The sequence below is a fragment of the Culex pipiens genome, chromosome 3 (assembly GCF_016801865.2).
Source record: "Culex pipiens pallens isolate TS chromosome 3, TS_CPP_V2, whole genome shotgun sequence".
NCBI lineage: Eukaryota > Metazoa > Arthropoda > Insecta > Diptera > Culicidae > Culex > Culex pipiens.
In genome coordinates, this window is record NC_068939.1 from 110,878,647 (window position 1) to 110,903,485 (window position 24,839).

Genomic DNA, 24,839 nt, shown 5'->3' on the forward strand with positions numbered 1-24,839 from the left:
TCCGACACCGTCGTAGAGTACCGTGTACAACCAGCTCCGGAGCGGATGGTGTGTGGAACCTTTGGTGACCCATTTTTTCCACCGAGCAAAAGTGTGTGGACGACGGGCGGGACGTTTTTTTCCTGGAGACTTTTCCTCGTTGATCTTGGCTAGGAAAAAACGATTGGAAAATTTGGACAGGAGTGAATTTCGTGGTGTTCGCGGTGCGAAGGACGATCTCCCGCAGGAATCGATGACCTGGGGCAGGTTTTAACCTGCGGCCGCACGAGACTGTGTGTGTGTGCGTTCGTCTCAAGAAGTTCGATTTTTCACCAAAGGAAAAACCCTCTGAGCTGGTGTGAGCTTCCCCTTCGCGAACGGGGACTAACGGTGTGTCGGGAAACCCGGAGATCCGTGGTACGTGGTGTGTGGATTGAAGTTTCCGACAAGCCGTGGACGGGAAAAGGAGAAAAACTCCGGATTTCTAAGGTTGAAGAAAAAAAAAACGCAAAACACGTAACTCGATTATTAGATAAAGAAGGTAAAGAGAGCTCAACGAACCAAAGAATTCGAAAGGTGGCTGGGAAAAGTTTTCCTCCGGTTCTGCCTGTGTGTCTGTGTGCTTTTGTGTGTATGGGTGTGTGTGTGGAAAAATTCCAGCCGAAAAATGGTCCACGTGCATGTGTGAGTGTGTGTGTGCTCTCGCGCGTGTGTTACGAAAGCATCGTGGATGCAAATGAGTGAATAAATTATCTCGGTCTAGGCCTAGAAAATCGCGAGCCGAACCCAAAGAAGAAACAACAATTGTTCTGCCAGCGAAAAAAAGTTGCGAAAAGTGGTTTCAGAAAGTCGATACCAGGACACACGGAGCGAGTGCCGAGAAGCGCAGAACCAGTGATAAATCTTCTAGAGTAAAAGAAAAGTTAATTAAAAGTTTTGCTCCAAATAGACGAGAAAAAATTGGCTCTTTTTCGTCGCAAAGCAGGAAGAACTAAATCAGACAGTGAGGTGAAAACGAACAAACGAAAATCCATAAATCGCCCAATCGTTCAGCATCGTGATCAACGCGAGAAGAGGACCCACACAGAGTGTGAGAAAGTTTTCCACCGAGCAGCAGTAGCACAAGCAGTGTCAGCATCGCTGCACAATTCACTTAGTTCCAGGATATCTCTCAGCCACCCACCCCCACAACACTCCACAACTCCAACCCACCGGCTGAATCTGTGCGCTTCCCATTAGGAGGTTTCCCCCCTCCAGCAGCGGGACCACTTTTTTGCTGTTGTGGTTGGTCCCGGTCACGGTACGGCACAGCTCATTCCACTTTTTCCTCACTTCTACTTTGATCCTTCAGCGTTGCCAGCTATGGAAAAAAAAGTTCATATCTTAATTGCATGAATATTGTATTTCTGAGAAAAATTCTTGATTACGTTAACTTTACTTAAGTTATTGCTACATGCTGGTATTCCAAAGAGTTTTATTTTATTGTGTATTTGAAAATTTTGCATTAATCACAGATAAAAAAAAAATCTTTCTTCTCTTTTTGATTAACATAAACAACCATGCGCACCCCCTTATTTTTTCTACCTCAACAGATACACGTGGGAGCGCATGGTTGTTTATGATAATTCCATAGCATTTATTCCCGAAATTTACAATAGTATGAATTGAGGTGAAATTCTCTAAAATTCAATTATGTCAATTGAAGCCCAGATTCAGTGAGCCCAAATCTATCATACCTGGATGAAACGGAATCGACGTAACACCTTATAATGTGGTCCTCTTAAACCTTGCAGTTTCGTCAACGGATCCACAGGCGTGTATCGTTCTTTTTGCGACAAGACTCCGCCTCCCGGGTCTCCTAAGTGTGAAGGTATGGCGTACCTATATTAATACAATTTTTTGCGTCCGCCTCGGGATTCGAACCGGCGACCTTTGGATTGTGAGTCCAGTGCGCGGTCCGATTGATCCACACAGGCCATACCTGGATGAAACTGAACCGTTCACTGACATTAACTTTAAAAATGTCGAGTTGTGTTAAATATTTTATGAAGTTATATGCAATAATACACACATCAGTATGGGAAACAGGCTTGACTAAAATTCCAAACTCATTAAGGCGTTTATCCTTCCCAGCCTTCAACGACCTGATAGCCGCGCGAGCTAAGGCGTAGTCCTTTACGTGTGTGCTGGGTTTGAATACTGCAGGTTTGAAATTTGGTTTTGTATGTTGAAAAAGTTAACATTATTATTTTTTTTTGCTTGCAAATGTGATGTGTATGCTTTTGGATGCGATTTTACCATCGGTTTATTTGCTATGTGCATCTAATTACAGGTACACCTGAGATAACCGATGGCTTCCATAAGGGTACATTTACCCTTAGTTTAAATTCAATATTTCAACAAAAAAAAATCGTTCACACAGAAAAAAATTAAGTTTATATTCATCAGGAAATAGTGACAGATTTTGTGTCAAAAAAAGTGTAATATTACATCAGAAAATGACGAATTTTCATCAGTTTCATATTTCATCACAGGCTCACATTTTTCAAAAAATTTTAAGGTAATATTACTCAAAAAAGAGATAATATTCAACCTACCATATTTCCAACATTCCAAAATTCAACTTTTTTTTTGCTGTGTATTAAGTTTGATGATACAAAAACTTTTGGTGGATTTCGAAATCATTTTGGAAAAAAATAATTTCGGCATTTTGGTGTCCCATACTGATAGGCTACATAATTTGACGTGTAAATTCATACGCTTTTGAAAGTATTGGTTTCGAGCGAGTTGTTGGCTACTGTACATACATTTTTCAAAAAGGCTTTAGGGCCCAATTCACGAGTAATGGCAGAAACTTCAAAACTATTGTTTAACGCGCACAAAAGGTCGTATGCCAAATGGCCGAAAGACATAAAGTCAAATGGACGAACGGTCAAAAGTGGACAAAAGGTCGGTTGGACAAAACGTCGAAGGACTAAAGGTCGATTGTGGAAAAAAAATAAACTAACAATAATAATAATTTTTTGTGTGCATTTTGCCTTCCTCACCTTACTGAGGAAAGGCTATAAAATCACTCGAAAAATTAACTTCTCAATTAGACCTCCTAGACCCAGCATTATGTATCGACTCAGATTTAAAATCTGAGCAAATGTCTGTGTGTGTGGTGGGATGTTGATCAACAAATTGTCACTCGATTATCTCGACATTGGCTGAACCGTTTTTGTCCGTTTGGCCTCAGTCGATCCGTCTTGGGGTCCCATAAGTCGCTTTTAAAAATTATGCAGTTTAGTTAAGTACTTCAAAAGTTATTCTAAAAAAACAATTATGACTAAAGTTCAGAAGATTGTAAAAAGGGTGGTTTTTGTTAAAAAAAACCCCGTCATGCTATACATTTTCAGAGGTATTTGAAAGACCTTTCCAATGCGACCAAAATATTGAAGATCTGACAACCCTATCAAAAGTTATTAGCACTTAAGTAGTATTAATGAACTATTTGGAGGCCGGATCTAAGATATTTTGATGGAAACGTTGTCCAGATATATCGTGCGACCTATCTTTGGATAGAAAATTGAAAGACCTTTCCAATGGGCACGAATTGAATTAGATATTTGACTACCCTATCATAAGTTGTAAGCACATACATAAGTGCCCAGAAATATGCAGATCTGACTACCCAATCTGATGGTATGAAAAATGAGTCAAATTGATAGATCACTGAAAGGTTTGCCCTAATGTGTCTATTTTGAATAGCATTACCCAACCAACCACCTAAGGGTGGATTAAGTAACGTTTTTTGAATTAGAATTTATGTTATGAAACATGTACAGTTAGACTTTTAAAATATTTTTGTTGATGTTGTGAGTTTTTTCCATTCTTTCAAACATGAGCAGTTTTTTAAAAAAATAGTCCGAATACTAAATTATTTTCTCAATTTTTTTTTAACAGCCTATCTATGACTGCGTTTTATTTTTTTTTGAGTTTTTCCATTTTTTCAAATTAAGCAGATTTTTTAAAAAGTCTGACCTCTAAAACATGACTATTTTCATTTTCTCAAACACAAACAGTTTTTGGAGTTTTCCATTATTTTCAAAAAGAAGAGTTATTTTAATAATTGTCATTGTAAATATTTTTCAAGGTATTTGTCACCCCCCTGCATAATTGCTCGAAAAATCAGGGGGCAAAAACATATTTCAAAATTTGTTTCGAAAATACTAGTGATAAAAACTTAAAACAATAAAACAAAATTTTCAATGCGAAGTGACGAGTAGCCCTCGGGACCCTTTTTAGGCGCATTTTAAAATATATCTTTTTGCATAAAACATAAAAAAAATTACTTATGTCCTTTCGACGTTTCGTCCACTCGACTTTTTGGCATTCGACCTTTTTCAGACAAAATAGTTTGTTTTTGATAAACTAAAACTGTTCAACCTACAAATCTGTGCATAATTGAAGTTTCGCGACTATTATGCTAAATAAAGTATTCTGAGAAAATCGCGTTTTTGTGCTTGTCACCAATTATTCGCCACGGCAATTTTCAAGGGGAATGTAGGGTATTTGTCCTTATTTTTGGCCTAGTACCTATATTGGACCTACCATACATAATTTATCAAAATTGTGCATTCCACCAAAAATTTGCAGGAAACTGCCTTGCGAATGATACTTGCTGTTATTAGCTTCAGTTTGTTGGGCATGATTAATTCACTTTTTCCTTTTAAATAGGAAAAAAACGGAATAAACCCATGTTGCTTTTGTTGCCCATTAGGTCCAACCTTTTTTCACCACTTTTGCTTACCGCTTCTTGAAAGCCTTCCCCCGAATCTCCTGTTTGGCGACCGTACTTTTTGAAACTGAACAGTATGTCAAAAAAGTTCGCCACGTGCTTCAGAATTTCAACCAATCAGAAGGTGGGTCGAAAATAGGCACTTCAAAGGTTGGATCCTAGGAGCAATAGACCCAAGACAGGCACAAACAGTGTTTTAGTTTTCGGGCTTTTACAGCGATTTGAAGTATTTTTATCGAAACGTTGATAATGTACGAGCTTCAGCATTAAAAACCTAACTTATTCATGTAAAATAAACTAGGCTGTCTATAGCAGCTCTTGAGTATACATCAAATTAAAAGTACGCTCGGTGTATTTTCAATACCTTTCTAAAAATGTTTAATAAGATGGATAAAATAAAATCCTTACAAAAACCATCCTTTTTACAATCTTCCGGAATTTAATCAAAATCGTTTTTTAGCATAACTTTTGAAGTACTTGAGAGCGAGTCCATGAACAGGGCATAACCCTTTTTATGGGACGTCATTTGGACCTCACCAATATGCCTGAAATCAAAACTATCATCTGGGCCAAATATGAACACTCTAGGTCAACGGGAAGTGGTGCAAATCGGGACACAAAGTTTGAAGGTTCAAAAATGTCAAAAATGTTTAAAAGGCTGTAACTTAGGCAAAATTAAATTAAATTTAAATATTCGAAATGCTTCTGAAAGCCTTTTTTCAAAGGGTTAAAATGGATGAAAATAAACATTTTAATGCATGTTTCTATTGTGAAATTGACTCAGGAACACGGATATGATAAAATTATCACCAGAAAATGGGATCTAAGGGTTCCCTGAGCAAAAATTGACAACCAAAAAATTCACTAAAAAATGTGTTGAATATGAATGATGAGAAGACCTCACCATTCGTGCAGATGAGCAGTTTACACGTGAGTTTTACTTTCGAACTATCAAAGGGACATACAAAGAGAGTGCAAATGGTGCAGAGCAAGATTGCGTTGTGCCATTCTGCTAACAAAAAGTCTTCGTGGCGTGGTGGTAAAGAGTTATACTCTTACCCAAAGCGCGTGGGTTCGAATTTCGAAGTACAACTAAAGCACACAAAGCTATTATACGTTAAAAATAGAATTACTACACATTTGGTAGGACCGAGGTCACATCGAATGTCAGACCGTTATCTTCTTACATCTATTTGCAGAGCCTCTGAGAAATTTGTTAGAGGATTTGGCTTCTCAAGTTTTGGTTGTACCTGGATCATCATATTTGCCCATCATTGCAGTTATAGAATTTAGCAAAAGCTGGCAACACTGAACAATTTTTTCATTCTAAATGTCCCAAAAATAAATCATCACATCGATTGTGTACCGATTTGCACTTATCTTCCTACTCCTCGTTTTTTACACCTCGTAAATTCACACACACACACTGCATAAAGAGTAGCCCACTTTGAAAGCTCATCGTCGACGGTCCGTCATGTGACGAAGGGAGTGCTGCTGCTGCTGGGTAGTCGCGCTAGCAAGGACGTGGGACTACGTCAACACACATACACACACAAACAACACTGCACGCGAAGAAAGTGCTTAAGAGCAACTCCACCGCGCGCGAGCAAACGTATGTGTGAGCGCGTTTTAAAAATAGCTCCCGTTAAATATCGCATTAGACAGTGCAGAAAGAGAAAGAGAGAGAAAGAGAAAGGGTCACACACACGTGCACACATGACACGTATGGAGAAAGGAGGTGTGGAACACGCGAGTGGTCCTCAAGTGAGTGTGACTGTGTGTGATTGTGAGAGTTTGTGTGGGCGTATGTTCGAGTGAGTTTTTCCGTGGAAAAGTCACCGATAAAAGCGTATCAGGCGGCAGCACTTAATCATCATTATCGTCCTCATTGTAGCCGGGCGCCGTGTCATAATCGCGACGACGAGTGCCGAACGCCATTAGTCGACGGCGACGACGGTGATACATTTGGGCATTTGTGTTTGTGTTCTCGCACGAGTGACAGTTCAACAATAGAGCAGCAGCAGCAGTGGAAAAAACGCACTCATTGGAGTAGCATCACATACTCACACGCACCATCGTGTAGTGTCGTCGTGAAAAAGATTGCACTTTGTGGCTTAAAAGCGCAGGAGTGAGTGAACAAACAAACAGTGAGTGAGTGAGAGGTGAGCAAGTGTGCAAGCGAGAGGCAGAGCAGTATCCTACGGAGGAGATCAGAGCAGCAGCGCGCATTAGCAGTTATGGTGATGCTGTAAAACACTTTGAAAGCTACTAAATAGGTCAGTACGGTAAAACTTTTCATTTTATTACGCTACATTATGGGTGGTGGTGGTGAGACACGGAAGAAGGAAGCGCGGGAAGTTGCTCAACAGTTGAGGGAAAAGGACACGGCGACGTAACACTTGGTTGCGGAAATTGTTGATTCTATTCAGAGATATCAAGTTGCCGCAAGTGAAGCATATTTTACAAAGTTTGCACCATAATTTAAATCGAGCGCATCCGCTGAGATCCGTGCTTCACAGGATCCGAGAAAGCGGTAAAATCAAACTTTTTATCCCACAGTATCAGTCGTCGTGTAAAAAGTTTTAATTGCTGCTACAGAGAAAAATTGCTGACTCAAATGGAATTGCATGCACATTAAGCATCATCTGACGTCCATCTGTAAATGTAAAAGTAAGATTGAAAGCGTCCTCAAAAATCTTAACACCCTTTTAGAGAAAATAGAACAGCCGTATTAAGGGTATTAAGGTGATTAGAGTAGTGCGTTCCCAAATAAATTTCAATGATGTTCGCATGTTTATGCTTCCAGCTGAAAATATTTTTTGAAGATGTTTAAGAATGTTTTACGTAACATACCCAAAAATGATGAATATCAAATAACATTTCATTCTGAGATACGATTAAAAAACAGATTTAGGTATAAAAATCGAACTTAAAATACCATGATACTCCATCGAAACGAGTTCCCAGTACATATTGCTGGAGACGCATGGTGCTTTACGGTCGATTAATGTACTACGCAGAAAAAAGGCATATTTGAATCCACAAAACGAACAAGACGCAACGCTAAACGTCAAAGCAAGTTTTTCGTAATAACAAAATACTTTTGTGGAAATTAGAAAGTACAAGTTTTAATTCAACCCAAAATTATATTCAACCATTTTTTTTTGTTGAATCAAACCTCGTATAGACTGATCGTACAACATACTTTTCTGCGTGACCGAATTCCACACTTTTTTTTTTTTTCAAAAAAAACATATCCAAGAATCTTGTTAATAGACATTCCCCATTTTTGGAAATGATACGTATAATAAAAGAACATTATTTTCCTCATTAGTCCCGATACCTTCAAATCAGCAACCAAAGTTTTCATTTAGTCTGTAAGTGTATTCATATACGTTTTTAAAATGTTTTAGCATTTTTTTTTATAAAATGCTCAACTTATCACCTTTCATTCGCAACCAGCGAGCTAAAACTTGTTCACCCACTCCGAAGATATTTTTTTTTTGCAAAAATCGTCAAAAAACGTCATTTTTTGGAACACCGAATTTTTGCAAGGACCACCCTAATAACCAAACAAAAAAATATGGGTCTAATTATTTGGCCATGACTACTAGGCCAAAATTGAGCCAAATCGATGCACTTTTGATCTGGACCCCGCTGACCTCAAGGTGCATTGCGTTTTTTAAGGCCAGATCTCATATACAGTCATGCCCCGGTTTTGCACGCCTCGGTTTTGCACTGCCCCGTTTTTGATTAATTCAGCTGCCTCGGTTAAGCACGGTCCAGTGCTTAACTGAAACTCAGAGCTTATGGGATTTTGGCTACATGGGAGGCATTGGCTTTATTCGTATGAAAAATCATGCAAACATCAAAATATTATAGTGTTTTGGAATCGGGATGATGTCAGCTATCCATTGAAATTATTATTTCATGAAAATTTTCACAAAAATACGTATTTTTCCTGTATTTTGAAAATACAATGTTTCTCGAAAAAATACTCAAAATTATTGTTATTGCAATATGGGTATCAAATGATTGGAATTTTTTCATACATTTCGAATGTAAAATATTTTGTTGTGTTGTGAGACCGTGACGTCACGCTAGACTATTTCTAAAACTTTCACTTTTTTTTCAGTATCAAAATATATTTAAAAAAGCATTATGTTTGATAAACTTTAGTTATAAACCAAATACGATACATGGCTTCAAGACACAGAGTGAACTGAGTAAATCATGCAACAATTGACAAAACAAGATGGAGAGGGGGGGGGGAGGGGTTCTGACAAAACGTGACGTACTTTTCGAGGGGGGTCGGAGCCACCGTGACAAAGTGTGACATAAGGGGGAAGGGGGGTCAATTTTGGCCGATTTTAGCGTGACATACTTTATGGATGACGCGTAAGACTTCTATTTCCATAAAAATTTAATTTTCTTGAAAAAATATGTGTTTTCCCCCTGATGTTTCGAGCTGACTTTAAAGGGGGAGGTGACATAAACTTGTATGAACATATTTTCTTCTGCTTATTTTGTCAATTCAAAATAGGGGAAATATACCCATTTTCGTCACGCTTTTCAACCTATTCTCGTCACTTTTGCAGTTTGCCGCTACTTAAACAACATTTTTAGATGATGTAATTATAGAGAGTTGCTTGCTCACTTTTAATTGAGGTATTTATTACTTTGGAATGGTCTATAAAACTTTAATTCATGATCAAAGGCCGAAAAAGGGTATATTTACGCTACAACTGATAAATGTTATGTTATGTAAAAAAAACAAGCATCAAATTGGCCTACCAAAAAAAACACCACACTTCTGCAGAAACTATTCAAAAGGGAGTAACCTTAGGCAAAATAAAGCCAAAATTACGCCCTATTGAAAAATTTAGGGCGAACTTTTCATCTTAAAATTTGTGTTTATATCACATTTAGGCCGTTGCAAATATTTTTTGAAGTTTATGTCCCTCGACTCTGGCCAAAGTCGAGGGGGGAGGTGGGGTAAACGAATAAAAAATTATACAAATTGAAATCTCAAACCATTGTATTAACATTTGAACGAAAAAAGTTTATTAAATGCATTTTACACCTGCCCAGAGTTTTTGCAATCTTAAGTTTTCAAAATATTTTTTTTGTCGAAAAATACTTTTTGCAGTACTGTACAACGGAAATTCACAAAAAGAATAAAATATTGTTGATCGATCTCAAATATGCAAAATATGATTTTAAACGCAGGAAAATGCATTTCGAATTATTTTCTGTTCATTAGACTTCTTTTTCCATTAAAATTTAGAAGTTTTATGAAAATTTTTTTTTGCTCCCTGATATTTCGGACAGATTTTGAAGGGGGGTGGGCACATAAACTTCAAAAAATATTTGCAACGGCCTTATAAGGTCACAAACTATTTGTAATGCGTTTGGGTTCTGGAACAGTTTATGAATCTTTTATTTTTAAACAGTTTAAATTGTTCATATGCATATCTTTCAATTGTTCATCAGTAAACTTGCAATCAGTGGCGTACTAAGGGGGGGGCGGCGGGGGCGGCCCGCCCCGGGTGTCACCCATCTTGGGGTGACACCCGAGCTGATGGGGTGACACCTGACTCGGACGAAGAAAAAAATATAATTGACCTAAAATATGTTCATAAAAAAATCATCAAGTATCTAACTAATATAAACAAAACATACTAGTTAAATTTTCTGAAACATTCATTTTAGATGGGGGTGACACCCAAAAGTAACACTCATGTTTTAGAATATGTTTACATAGTATACTTATAATGATGAAGTTAAGTATTCACAGTTAGTAAAAGTGCATGTTTATATGAAGACTGAAGACTTCAAAAATTTAATTTTCAGGGGTGACACCCGATCATCAAATAAAGAAATTTTGATAAAGATACTAATATGTAAGGGGTGTCACCCCTATATTATTAATGTACAAGCTTATAAAAAGAGTTAAATGGAAAATGTTTTCTCATGTTCTTGTGACAAACCACTCTTGAGTTTGATTTTTTTTAAATTTTCTTGGAATGTGGGTATATTTTTGTTTTCTTCGGCAATGTATCAATTGAAAGCAAAAATAATAAAAAACACTTTGAATTGAAAAATTAATAAAACAACTGTTTGCTATCAAAACTGGATGCTAATAAAAGGGTGCAGAAAACGGCAAATTATTTTAATGACAATCAGGGATGGAGTAATCGCCAAAAAAACTTTTTCGCTTGCGAACTTTCATCACCCGGAGCCGATACACGCAAGAGAAAATTGCCATTGAACTTAAAAAAAATAATCAGTTGAAGATTTTTTTGTGAGTTTGATTGTTAGCAACACTTAAATTATTTTATATCGTTTTGTTTTGTTTTTTGTTTTTTTTTTGTTACTCTACGAAATGAGACAAGCCATTTTTCGACGTATGAAGTTACATCTGAAAGTGTAGTAATGAAATCGGTGTTTCACCGAACGGACTGATGTTTTTTTGGTTACATTTTACCGATCTTTCGTGCACGATTAAGAAGAGCCATGTTCCTTTTCGATTTTTTTTTATTTGAACATGTACTTTTATTCATGTATTCAACTATTTTATATAAAAATCACCGTATTTCTATTAGGAAGTCAAAGTATAACCTAACAGTAGATACAGTTTCAACCGCAGATCCGTTTGAAAATGTGTTTAACATTTTGAACAATATTTGATTATATTTATTATTCTTTAGTAAAACTTTACATTTTGCACAACCTTTGATATGATTTTTAGATTTAATTAAATGTTTTAAATTTTAATATTTAACAAGATTTACGTCCGTCTCAATCCTTTTTCATAAATTTCCTTCTAATAAAATTTCCTGTGCAAAAAATAATTGTTATTCAATTCGATACTTTAATTCAATTAAGTTTAAGGTTTCTTTCACCGAATTTAAGATTTTTGGAAAGTAATCTATTTTTCATTTTTACAAATATGTTTGTACAGAAATCCCTTTTTTTACATTTTATTTACTACTCTTTTCAATTTGAATGAATATTGAAACATACATTTAAACAACAAAATCTAAAAAATAAATTTAATCAAAAATTACATCAGAGAAATTTATGTTTTGCAAAACAATGCATATTATGATGTTTTTCGAAATTCAGTGTTTAATTGTAGAAAAAGATCCAATTTTTTTGTTTCTAAATCCAAACGATCTGACTGGAAGAAAACACACGCTTTTTCAATAAATAAATATTCCAGCTAAATCTTTACTAGGCAATAATGAGAGATACAAAACAATCTTAACGTTACCATTGTTTTCTTTTTCATTAAATTGACAGAGAATATTTAAAATTGAAAATTCTTAAAAAATGTATTTAATTAGATTCTTGACTATTTTTTGTACCAAATTTTATCATTTCATAATTATTAATAAAAGATAAAAAAGATAAGGAATAAACATACAAATTATATGAAATATAATTGTATCATCTTTTTTTTGTTGTTCGGGTAGTAGAATTTAACATGAAAATAATAATTTTGATGGGAAATTTAACGACAATTTCAAATAGGTACGAAAAATCCGAATTCGTTTCCTAAACAACATTTATTAGGATTATGATTTTTTTGTTAATAATGATTAAAATTTGTAACTCCTACTTGTAAGATAGTATTCATTTCAGATAGATACACATGATTCGAGATATTATTTGCAAAATATAGATTTAAAAATATCGCCATTTGTCAGGTTAATTTAAATTTGTTTATTGTTTATTATTTTTGTTTCAATGAAATTGTTTTATCGAACTTTCCTTCGACCGAGCACTAACTACCATGTTTTAAATTTTATTTTAAAAATTGTCAGGCAGATCCGAAGGGGTCCACAGAATTATGATTTTGAAATTAATAAAATTTACTTTTTGAATATAGTTAGAATCTATGTTTCAACAAAGGATATATTTTTTTCCATTATCTTCCCTCCACTTATATTTTTTTTAGTTTTTAACGTTTAATAAATCTTTTTGGAAAATGTGCTTATGCTTCAATCTTTTCCGAATACTCATAAATATATTAGGTATTAAAATGTAATTGTAGTTTCTCAGTTTTTTTTTAATCAAATTTCATATTTTTTATTATTTTAGTTTATAAAAGCACTTATTCATCATTTTCCTAAACAACTTCATAAGAAGAATCCTAAATGGGCCGGATTCCACAGTAATCTTAAGACCAGCCTGCAAGTCTCTATATAAATTTTAGCAACTGTCCATACAAAAATTGTAAGTAGAGTAAGACTCGGCAAGAGTGCCCAACAACCTATTCAAACCCTATTATAATTGAAATAAACAACAAAAAAACATCCATGCCAAAAACGTTGGATATTTGAACAAATATCCTAAATTATGATCAATTAAAAATATAAATTAACGAAGCATTAAACTATTTGTCACAAAAACCATTTTGATATTTTCACATGCAATTTAGTTGAAAAACAGCACCGTAAATCAAAAAAGGTAGAGTAATCGGCAGTTACATTAAAATACAGAATGCGCAAGCTTTGCTCGTATTGTTGCCGTGCTTCTAGATTATGTGAAAATCCTTGTATTCGATTTTTTTGTTTTAGATTATAGTAAATTTAAGATAATCAAAAACACATCTTTTGATTTTATGAAAGAGATAGTCAAAAAATGTCATGGCGGTATGATACAAAATGCGATTTAAAAAAAATATTAGGATGTTCTCATAGCGCTTTCAAAAGCATTTTTTTGTTTTTATTTTCAGAATAATTATATAGTAAACTTAACTATTGTAAAGTTTTTGGAAATTTACTAAAAGGCATTATTTTAAAGTTAAAGGCAATAAAAGACCAATGCATTTTTTTAAGTAGTCCCAAGTATGTACATTTTTGTTGATTTTAAAAGATATGAAATTCTCTTACTTAAGATTTTGGAAATTTTAAAATTCAAAATAACAAAGGTATTTTCATGTTTTTTCAAATACCTTTCATGTTTCAATAGAAGTTTTTTCTCAATGTTTTTTGTCAGCAAGGTTATATCTCAACTATTATTTGTCTGATTTTTTCAAATTCTGCAAGTGTTTCCATAAATGGGCACTCCCTTGAAAAATGAAAAAAATACTTATTTTTCTGAAATTAAATAAATAAAATGAATTAAGTTGTTTGACATGCGTTGGGTGTTCCAGTGTTAAAATAAAGCTTTAAATATCAAATATATATATATTTGTTCATTTGAAAATCAGATTTTTATAATATTAAAGTTACAAATACAAAGATGCGTGAAAATCCATTCAATACCTGAGGAGAGCAATTAAAAAAACGAAGTTGACTCCATTCTTTTTGTGAGTGTTTTCAAGTCAAGGCAATATTGATATATTGACAAATATTGAAAGGTGAATCTACCTCTAACTTCAGTCTTAAGTACAAAATAAATGTTTTCTGAAAACAGTAAGATAATTTTTGAAAAATCAGTGATTTTTTTAACATTCTGTTCTTGAATTTAAATCCATTATAATAGATTCTTAAAAAAAAACAGCTTGATAAAAAAAATAAAAGTAGATTAATTTTTTTTAGTACATCTTCAAAAGTTTTTTTAAATTATTTCATAAAATAAAAATTTATTTAAAAAAGATTCAGATCTCGTAAATGTCTTTAAATGTTTGTTTTGTTTTCAATTGTGCAAATGTTTCTGATGTATGATTTCCCATCAATCAATCAAAAAATCAGAATTCCTACAAAAAAATGCAGTTAACACTAAAAAAATACTTAAGACATTTTTTCTCGAATTTTCCATGAAAATCAGAAATGAGTTCATTCATATTTTAATTTTGAAAAATATGTTTTTAAAAAGGGAAACTAATTTTCTAAACTTCCCTCATCAATACTTATGATTTGTCTGGTCCTCGGAAAGTTTATAATGTTTCAACAAAATTAAACAAAATATGAATGAAACTGATTAACGCTTTTCAAGGAAAATTCAAGGCAAAATGTCTCAAGTATTTGGATTCAGTGTTAACCACTTTTTTTTTAATTCTGATGTTTTGATTGATGGGAAAACATGCATCAAACATATTTGCACAATAAATAAAATAACATTTCAATTCTCATTTAAAGACATCACTGAGTTCTTAATCTTTCCGGAATCAATTTTTAATTTATAAAATAATTAAAAATAAACTTTTAAATATGTATTTAAAAAAAATTAAACCATTTCAAGATTTTTGAACATACTGTTTTTTTTAAATGAACAAATATATTTAAAGCAAAAACATAAAAATTAAATTATTGGTTGAAATAAAATTCATTGATAGTTGAAAAATTTACCCTTTTTGTGTTTTTCCGTTTTTATTATTTTGAAAGCTTAATAGAAAATTATTGAGCATTTTTATTTGATTAACAAATTTTACAATTTTAAGTTTTATGTTAACACTGGAACACCCAACGCATGTCAAACTTACACGGACGCCCAACGGCAACTTCTACTCGCTGGTTCTTGTGCATAATTCAATCAATTTGGACGACTCTTTTTTTCTTTTTTGAATGGTAAGAATGTCTTAATGATCTTAGAAATTTAAAGTACTCGATTCAATTTGCGCAATTTCAGCGTTTAAAAATTCGCCCAAAATTCCGCGGTGCAAAAAAAAACTAGGAATGATGTTTTTGATCGCAAAGAATACAGATTTGATCAAACGAATTGTTGATCAATCGTTGGAATTAAAAAAAAAAAAAAAACTAGTGAAATGTAAGTTTATCTGGTGTCAAAAATTTCAATTCAAGAAACCCTAAGTCCAAAAATGTTTTTTTTTTGATCTGCAGCTCTTAGAAAAAAAAACTTAAAAGTGTCTTTTCTAAAAAAAACAACGGGAAATTTACGTTTCAAAATATCCTACCCTTATCTGCTTAAAATATTTTGCTTAGCTTTAATTTATTCTTATTATTTTTAAGCTTAAACTGACAATTATTTTAGCTTCCAAAGATTTTGGAAAATATGAAATAGATGGTTTTTTAATTACGGCTATACATTATGTATATTAAATCAAATCTGTTTGCTTTATTAAATTTGTTGCCTTTGAAAAAAGATTTATAAAGCTTGAACAAATGTCATGTCTTATAATTATTAAAAAAATATTTATCTTAACAAAATTTCTAGAGAATACTATTACCACGCATTTTTTTCAAAATAAATATTTGAATTTAAATCAACATTCAAAATTTACGAATTTTTCAATCGTATCGAACAATTTTCTGAAAATAAATGCATCATTTAAAAAGCATAACGTTTTACTTAAAAAAATAATGAAATTCAAATATTTTTATCAAGCGTATATGAATTTTAAATGTTTCTAAATTTTAAGGAAAATGATTTTGATTTTGATGAAAACAATATTCTGTGTAAACACTATAAAACGATAAAAATAATGTATTGTGTATTTGATGACACAACATATTTTCTGAATATTTTTCATTTTAAAAAATCTGTTATTTATAAGGAAAATCGCCGAGCTGAATGATATCTTCTTTTTTGAACTAGTTCTTCGATATAATTATTTCGATAATTATAATACGTGTTTTTGCATATGAGAAAAAAATCAAATTATAATTACTTTTTTAAAAAGTCTTTGCTTTAATATAAAAAGTTTAATTTTCGCTATTAAAAATATTTTTTTTTTATATTGCAGGATTTTTGCTCATTGCAGAGTATTATTTAGAATTCCAGTTTGTAAGAAGAATACCATGTGACATAAGTTTGGTGGGATTAAACCTAGAAAGGGGGGTGTGAGAAGGGGGGGGGGGAGGGGTGACACCGGGCAGCCCGCCCCGGGTGACACCCGGCCTTAGTACGCCTCTGCTTGCAATTGAAGTCGTGAAGGCCGCATGACCTTTTGAAAACTGAAATAAGATTTCTTAACAAAATTGAAAGTTCTGCCAAGAAAAACTTGATGAAATAAAATTCTCTTGGTTGCATCTGAAAGGTCTTGTGAAGCACTTCACCACCGACCCGGTTTTTTTAAATTTTGCTATAGCTCTAGAAATGTATCCAGATTTTTTTTAAAGTCCTATAAGCTATTATCTTTCGTTTGTTCATAGGACCTAATAAAAAAAAGTCGAGGTATTCTAAATTTCCGATAATTTGACAGTCATATTACAAAGACATAACATTTCAAATTAAATTTAGAAAATACGTAGTACTTTCATTCGCTTTCATACTTGACTGGCTCATTGCCTGAGCCTCGACCTGAACAAGTTGATGCTGTAGCCGCTCGTTTTACAAATGCGTAGATGGCTCATTCCAGTCCAGCTCAAATCCACTTGGCTTCGACGTGAAAGCTACCCCTGCCTTTCAAATATCTTTTTAAAATAAGATTTTTTTTCTGCTCTCTTCAATAATTTTAAAATAGAACATGAGCCACTCCCTTTTCCAACTGCAATCCAAGTCAAGCGTCTCATTCCCATTGGCTGATCAGAATTCGATAATTGGAAATATTCCAACAAAACAAAATAAAAAATAATGTAAATTTCAAATGAATCTAAAATAAATATACATCATTTATCATGATACCTTTTGATACATGATGAATAATGTAAATTTACAGAAATATTTTTTTCTGAGTAGGATTACATATCTGCAAAGTTTCGATGAAATCGGAGAGGGTCGGATACAACCGATTCCTTTTTTTGGCATATAATTGCCTCCTTGAAAAAAAAATACGCCATTTTAATTTACAAAAAGAGTCGTGAAAGTCCCCAATACCGCCAACTTTGGGGATAATTTTTATTATTTTAACTTCTCAAGTTTTTTTTTCAGCTACAAATTGCACTTCTTAAAATGGTCCTATTATTGTAATGACTACAATGAGCACTCACGGGGTGGCACTTATACTTTTCGTCGTTTGTTTTTTGGCTCGCTTAATTTGGACTAATAAGCTACCCCCGTTTCCTTTCTCTCTTACACACTTTTTTTTCACCTTTTATGAGTGAATTTCGTCGTTGTCGTGCTATCTTGTCGCACGTGCATTTTGGGCCAAATTGAGTTAAAAACGCTATTTTTTGCTGCTCTTAATGCCTCGCATTTTGATCTTCACAGATCCCCAAAATTTGATTTCAATCCTGAGATATTCAATAAAAACTGAAAAAAACTCCGTTCATTGTTGTCAACCTGCGACAACTGGCCAAAGGGATTTCAGGTCAGAACGCGTTTGACACACGTACATGCCCAACTACTGTATATATTTTTAGTTATAACTCGGGACTCCGGCAATCAAATTTAACCAAACTTCGGGACAAAGCACGGAATGGTCAACCAAACAAAACGAGTTTGTTATTGTTCACATTGCGTGCTTTTTTTATTCATGCTACGTGTGACAAGAAAGCACGACAACGTCGATTTGGCAATCATATCAACTAGCTCGTTGCTGCCGTGGTCTATAATGTACATAAGTACTTGCCATACTTAAGCATCAATGGAAAAAGATTTTGTTATTATTTTAGAAAAGTCACATGAGATGTATTATCTAAAATCCCACTTTTGCACTAACAAACATTTCTTTGAACGATTACTAATTAAACCCCACGGTTAACGGTACATTGTGTGTGATGTTCACGTTCGTGCTGCACATAAACACCACCTCCGCGCTCCAGCGGCGAATAACCCGCTTTTAGGACATCGTTACTAGGGCGTGAAATCGTGAAAAAGGACAAGCGTGAGCATTTTCTGCTTCTTATCAGATTCAATTAGGGATTTTCTCATTTCCTTCGCTAAAAATGACTGTTTTCCACGTTTCCCACCGACGACGACTTTGGCTCATTCGTTCGTTCGTTCGTACATTCGCTATATGCACAGCAGCAGGAGCAGCATCGTTTGTTCCACCCCCTTCTTGGACTTGGTCTATGATGATGGGGGAGGTGGGTGGGTCGGTGGCGCTCAGAAGCATATCCATCCAGCAGTGGTCTTCGTGTGGAAAAAAAAGAGCTTGACCGCCACGGTCGTAAAAACTCGTCTGAGGGTTGGCAGATAGCGTAACGACGACTGGCGGCGAAGAATCATGCTAGAACAGTGCGGAGGAAAAAGGGGGAAGGAAATTATAATTAGATATAATTGATTGCATTGAGGGCATGTTTAACACTCTGCAGAAAGACATCTGAGGATGTCGCAGCTAGAATCGGTGGAGCGCGATGTATGAAAACACACAAATGGCTCACTAATTTTAGCTCTAAGCTTGGCAGTGTAGGTGGAATCAATTTGTGTGATTTGTAATGACGAAAAGATGATTGAATGCCTTGATAAAACACATATTAAGGCAGAAAATAACATAATCAGTATTGATATAACCACCATATTTTTATTGTGTCTTTTTACTCAGTAAAAGTTGGTTGGCAAATCGAAAATACTGTTCACTAATTAATATGATGCTTTCAAAGAAGTCTTTTCATTTAATGAGGTATCCTATGAAAGCAATTTGACAAATCGATCAACCATCTTTATGTTAAGCCGAAATTCTCCATATCTTTGTTAAATTTTAGGATAGTTTGCCGTACTCTGCACTCAGTTTGTTGTGGTTACAATTGGTTTCGGATGATCGTTTCCCTTCTTGATTTGATTGCTTAGTAAAGGAAAGGTAGTGTATCATCACAAGCTGGACCTTATGGCGACATCTTAGGAAAGGCAACCTATGGAATGTTAACATTCACACTAAAAGTCCTCAAGATTTTTCACAAACTATTGCCAGTGGGGTTGACTGTATGTCACAAACAATGTACCTCTTGTAATTTATTAATAACAAAGCAATTTGAATGATATCGAACAACTTTAAAAGAACAATTTTTCTTAGATAGGGGTTGACATTGGGTCAAATGAAACTAAAATGATGCTCAAATACAAAGATAGGAAAAAAAAACAAGTCATTCAACAATATTACTTTTTCAAGGGAATCGTATTGACATGCTACAATGAGAATATACTCAATAGAGTGTAACACAAATGACTTTTTGGCGGGCATTCAAGGGTTTGTTCCGGTGGGCATACTAAGCCCAAATCCAAAATATGAGCTTGATTGGACGTAACAGGAGCTGGCGCATTGCTTTTGAATTTTAAATGGGATTTAACCCGTAAAAAAAGATTTTTTCAAAAATGTGAATTTTTGAGGCATTTTGGCCACTGAAGCGTTTATTTTCAACATCAATGGCGTGTAGGCCAGATCCTTGCGCATCTTTTGGTATATATAACATTGAAATTTGGAGCACCCTGGAGCTCGCTACAGACTTTCAAAGTTTGACATTTTTTCGAAAAATTGACCCCAGCAAAATCAAATGGCGTCTAGGGCGTAGCGAGGCGCGACGCATTTTTTTTTTGCCTGGGCCGATTTTTCGAAAAAATGTCAAACTTTGAAGGTCTGTAGCGAGCTCCAGGGTGCTCCAAATTTCAATGTTATATAATACCAAAAGATGCGCAAGGATATGACCTACACGCCATTGATGTTGAAAATAAACGCTTCAGTGGCCAAAATGCCTCAAAAAGTGACATTTGGAAAAAATCTTTTTTTACGGGTTAAATCCCATTTAAAATTCAAAAGCAATGCGCCAGCTCCTGTTACGTCCAATCAAGCTCATATTTTGGATTTGGGCTCAATACGTCCACCGGAACAAACCCTTGAATGCCCGCCAAAAAGTCATTTTTGTTACATCCTAATACTCAAGCTCTTCCCGGCAAACTTCGTCGTGCCCTTGTTTGGTTTCCTGACGTTTCTTGCTTGTTTGCTAATTCAGCTTCCTGTGATCTAAGTTTGAGTTCACGTAACTTTTCCCATACAATTCACAGATTTTCCGGAATCGGTGCCAGAGTTGCCAAAGTTGTAACTTTTTGGCGTAAGAACCTTCCTTATACGACTTATACGAACCCAACGCAACAAAGAGCACCTCGATCCGACGTTCCGTGTTGAATTGATTCGCGTTCGAACAAAACCGTCGAAATTTTTTATATATATAGATTTCGACGGTTTTGTTCGAACGCGAATCAGTTCAATACAGAGCGTTGGACCGAGGTGCTTTTTGTTGCGTTGGGTTCGTATAAGCCCAAGGAAGGTTCTTACGCTAACTAATTGATACTTTGGCCACTCTGGAACCTATTCCGGAGAAACGGCAAATTGTATCGAGAAAGTTACGTAAAATCATATTTTGATCACAGGAGGCTAAATAAGCAAAAAATCAAAAACCCGATTTAATATCACCAGAGGAGAAATAGAGCCTTTCTTACAAAATGATGAAACTCCGACAAATATATTGGTGCAATTAATTTTTCAGAAACAAAATGATACCACCCAGTGAGAATTTGACCTAAAGCTTCAAATATTTTTAGGCTAAACCTCAAATGCCATTTTTTTTAAATTTCAGAGGTACATTATGGGTCGCAAGATATTTAAATTTAATTAAGAAAAACATATTGGATTGACATTATTAGAAAAAAATAAAGGGTACTCAGTCTTTAATTTTAGTCTATGATTAACTTAAAAAAATATGTATCGCTATTGCACTTTGTCGATCTATTATGAGAAGCCAGAAAGAACACTTTCACGCGCAGCGTTAAACGCGCAAGCGTAAATGTGCTGGCGTTTATGCTTCGACTTGACGACTTGTCGATCTTTCGAGCGAGAACGAGCCGGGACTTCGAATTTGATGTTCAGTATATGATTCTGTATAAAACCAAAAATTTAATGGGAAAAAATAGGGTAAAAATAAGACGAAAAACACTAATATGGCTATATCTCTGGAAATACATTTTGGAAAAGCTTCAAATTTTGGGCCCAAGCAGTTTATGGCGCATGTTTTCCAATGGATTTTTGTTTGAAACTGAATTCTTTTAATTTGATAGTGTTATCTGTAAAATTGTCCAAAAAATACCTCTAAAAATGGCTTTGACCACATTTATTGGTCGAAAATTGTGAATCGAAAAATAAAATGTTCGTCTCCGACCCCACGGCTACAAATCTGACTTATAAAAATTGTGGGTTTTACGAGCGGTTTTCCAATGATGGAAGACACAAATTTTTAGGAGCGGATACAGACATCGCTCAAGTATTTCAGAAAAAGAGCTCTCAAAAATCAGAATTTGAGTTCCGGGTTTCGATCCAAAATTCAATCGAAAGAGCGCATTTAAACCATCAATTTAGTAATAGGATTTTTTCCTGGGACGATTCCTCGCCGTGCACGAATTTTTTAAGATTTCTGAGAAAAGCGTTTTTCCAAAAGCAAACCTTAAACCTTTCTTTTGTAAGAAAGGCAAAAACGTCAACAAACGAAAAAAAGGCAGAACGAAGTTGTCAAAAAACGTCAAGAAACGAAAAAAAGGCAGAACGAAGTTTGTCGGGTAAGGCTTGCTTTTCATAAAACAAGTATCAAGGAGATTGTTTTCGAACATACTACATACTACTACGAACAAAACTACCCAAGCAGCATCGCGCAACATGTTGAAATTGTCTAAGTCCAGTTAAGTTTCATCAAAGGCGCAACGAAGTTGCAAATGTTTCCAAACCTACCGAAAATCACAATAAAGTTTCATGGAAACATTGTTCAATATGAAATAGTTACAATGATTTTCTAGGCTACAAATCGATTTCGTTTATTTTTGTAACGTTTCGGTGACATTGTTGCAACAAGCTTGAAACAAAAAAAAATCTTTGTTCGTTTTGTGCGAAGAATGTTGCGAATTGGTTACTTAATGTTTCCTTGATAAAACTTAATGTAAACATTGTCTGCCAAGAAATGAAAACATCTTCAGTAACAAAAGCATTTCTGGGCAGTTTGTCAGTTTGTCCAGGTCTTTTAAAGAAATTCACAATGCAAATATAAATCTATTCGCTTTCTAACATTAATTTTGGGAAAAATGTGCATTCCACTAAAAACTAACGAAAATGGTGTGTAAAACGGCCGAGTCGTAAGCGCGGATTTACAACTGCAAGGATTGGAGCATGAATATTAACTTTTACCTAGATTTTTACCCGCCCCTGTCGACGGAAAGCAGATTTATCAGCAAACAACAATTTCTAAGATTCTTTGTGGAAGCAAATTCTGCTGCAGGAGGATTTCCCGAATCAACCAAAAACGAATCTGTGTGATTTTTGAGATGATCCCCGTAGGATGCCGCATTCGGTACATGCAATGAAGCTTTATTCTTAAATTATTTGTCCACACCTCGGTCCACACTTTCCGAACAACTTTATTCATACAGACTTGAAGAACTTTGTTAAAAACATCCACCAAATAATGATCAATTCCGATCCCACTGTTACCGACGAAGGGGATTGATTATTTCGTTTGACAGTTCTGTAGAAAACTTGAGTGATGGCAGGGGATTCTGATTGTTGCAATGAATACAAATATGTAATGTTACCATTATGCTTCCACGACGTTACCCAAATATAATAAACTTAGCAATGTGGATATTCAACTCAAACAATTTTGTAACGTATCTGAAACATTGTTGCAACATACACAAAGTGCGACATTTTGCTCAAATCAGAATAACCAGAGACGTATCAAGGATGTAATATTTTGAAATCTAAATAAATTTAAACAATTTAATGCGCAATGTTTTTACTCTGAATAAAGTACAGCGATGGGAAAGGAGGAGGGATACGTAAATAAAACAGTAAAATCAAATTATTTGCTCTACTGTATGGCAACTTTCGTACTCGGGACTAGGTATCTGAAGGCTGTAAGGCAAATTCGGAATGCGCTGAATTTGATTTAAAATTTAAAGATATAAGTTACACAATTATTGTGAATATTCTACAATTGGTTTATCAAGTATAAAATATGATAACGTAATTTAACTTTACTCTTCTTTTAATTCCTGTGCTTACCAACCTCATGGAGACGATCATTGAAGCCGCTATTACACTATCACAAACAAACAAACAAACTAGACAAGACACAAACCAAAAACGCTTCGCAAACAAACAAACAGTTTGATTGCCCATTACACTACAGCATACATGTTTGGCAAACTTGTTGAGGAAAAGTTTGGGCAAACTTAAACGCTTATGAACTTTTAGAAATTTTTGTAAACCTTGTTTTATTATTTTATAAAAAGAATTTCTTTTAGCATATCACGGTATTTCCACAGACTGTCTTTGGTATTTCTGTGTGTTTCCTTTTGTTAAACAGATATGAAAATCAACATACTAAACAAACTAAATTCTAAAATTTATTAGTTCTTTATACTGAAAAATATTTTTAAAGTACAAATTAAAGCAAAATCTTTGAAATATTATACAAAATAATCAAAAATAGCGGCTCTAAAATATTTAATGAAAAAATAATATGTTATTGAAGGGCAACCTAAAATTTACAGTGTAAAAGTTTGAGCAAACAGTTTGTTAAAAAACTTTTCCGCAAACAATATGGTGGAACAGGCAAACTGTCAAACGTCAAAAAGGTGCGTGTCTTGTCTAGTTTGTTTGTTTGTTTGTGATAGTGCAATAGCGGCTTCAGACAAACTTTTTTAAATATAATGATATCGTTTCTGAATTGGAAACCTAATTTTTTTTTGCCTCCTTGATTTTTCGGGCCGACTTTGGAGGGGGAGGGTATTAGTGTACTAGATATGAAATACAACAAACAAATCAAGGGAAATATTAAAATTTTCTTAAACATGGAATCAGTTTATTTTCCAAAATAATTAAAAAAAAGCTTGAGCAGTTCTTTCTAGAGCAATACTAATGTGTGTTTTGGACTTTTTTATTTCAATTTTCAATTGTAATCAAATTTAAGAATTGTTCACAAGTACAACCAGCAGTTAAGCGTCGAACTGTATTTTACATTTTCGACCAAATGCGCGTTTGTCAATCCCATATTGTGTGTGTTATATTGCACTAACAGTGCTTGAAATTTCTGTCGACCATAAATATCTACGGCACATTTCTTAAAGAGTAATTGACAATATTCGAAGCTACTTTGATGGCACTCAGTAAACATACATTTTTGAGTAGTAATCTTGCATTAGAGATATCCACGACACGTGGGTTGCACTCTCGTGCACAACAATCTATTGTAAGTATTTATTTGTGTTCTTAAAAAAGTATGCTTTCCTAGTTTGCATAAAAAACAAT

At 34.3% G+C, this 24,839-nt stretch overlaps 1 protein-coding gene across 18 annotated transcripts in view; it reads left to right on the forward strand.

Moving 5' to 3' along the window:
* LOC120426310 (RIMS-binding protein 2) overlaps positions 1–24,839 on the forward strand; it is a 214,501-nt gene continuing 189,662 nt past the window's right edge. For 4 of the 18 annotated variants that reach the window (XM_052710804.1, XM_052710812.1, XM_052710808.1 and 1 more), the window contains exons 1-2: positions 6–520; positions 6,654–7,035. The gene's annotated coding sequence lies outside the window, so the exon portion shown is untranslated. Of the gene's footprint in view, positions 521–6,653; positions 7,036–24,839 lie in introns of all 18 variants that reach the window. The other 14 variants (XM_052710810.1, XM_052710809.1, XM_052710813.1 and 11 more) reach the window with 6 other exon arrangements.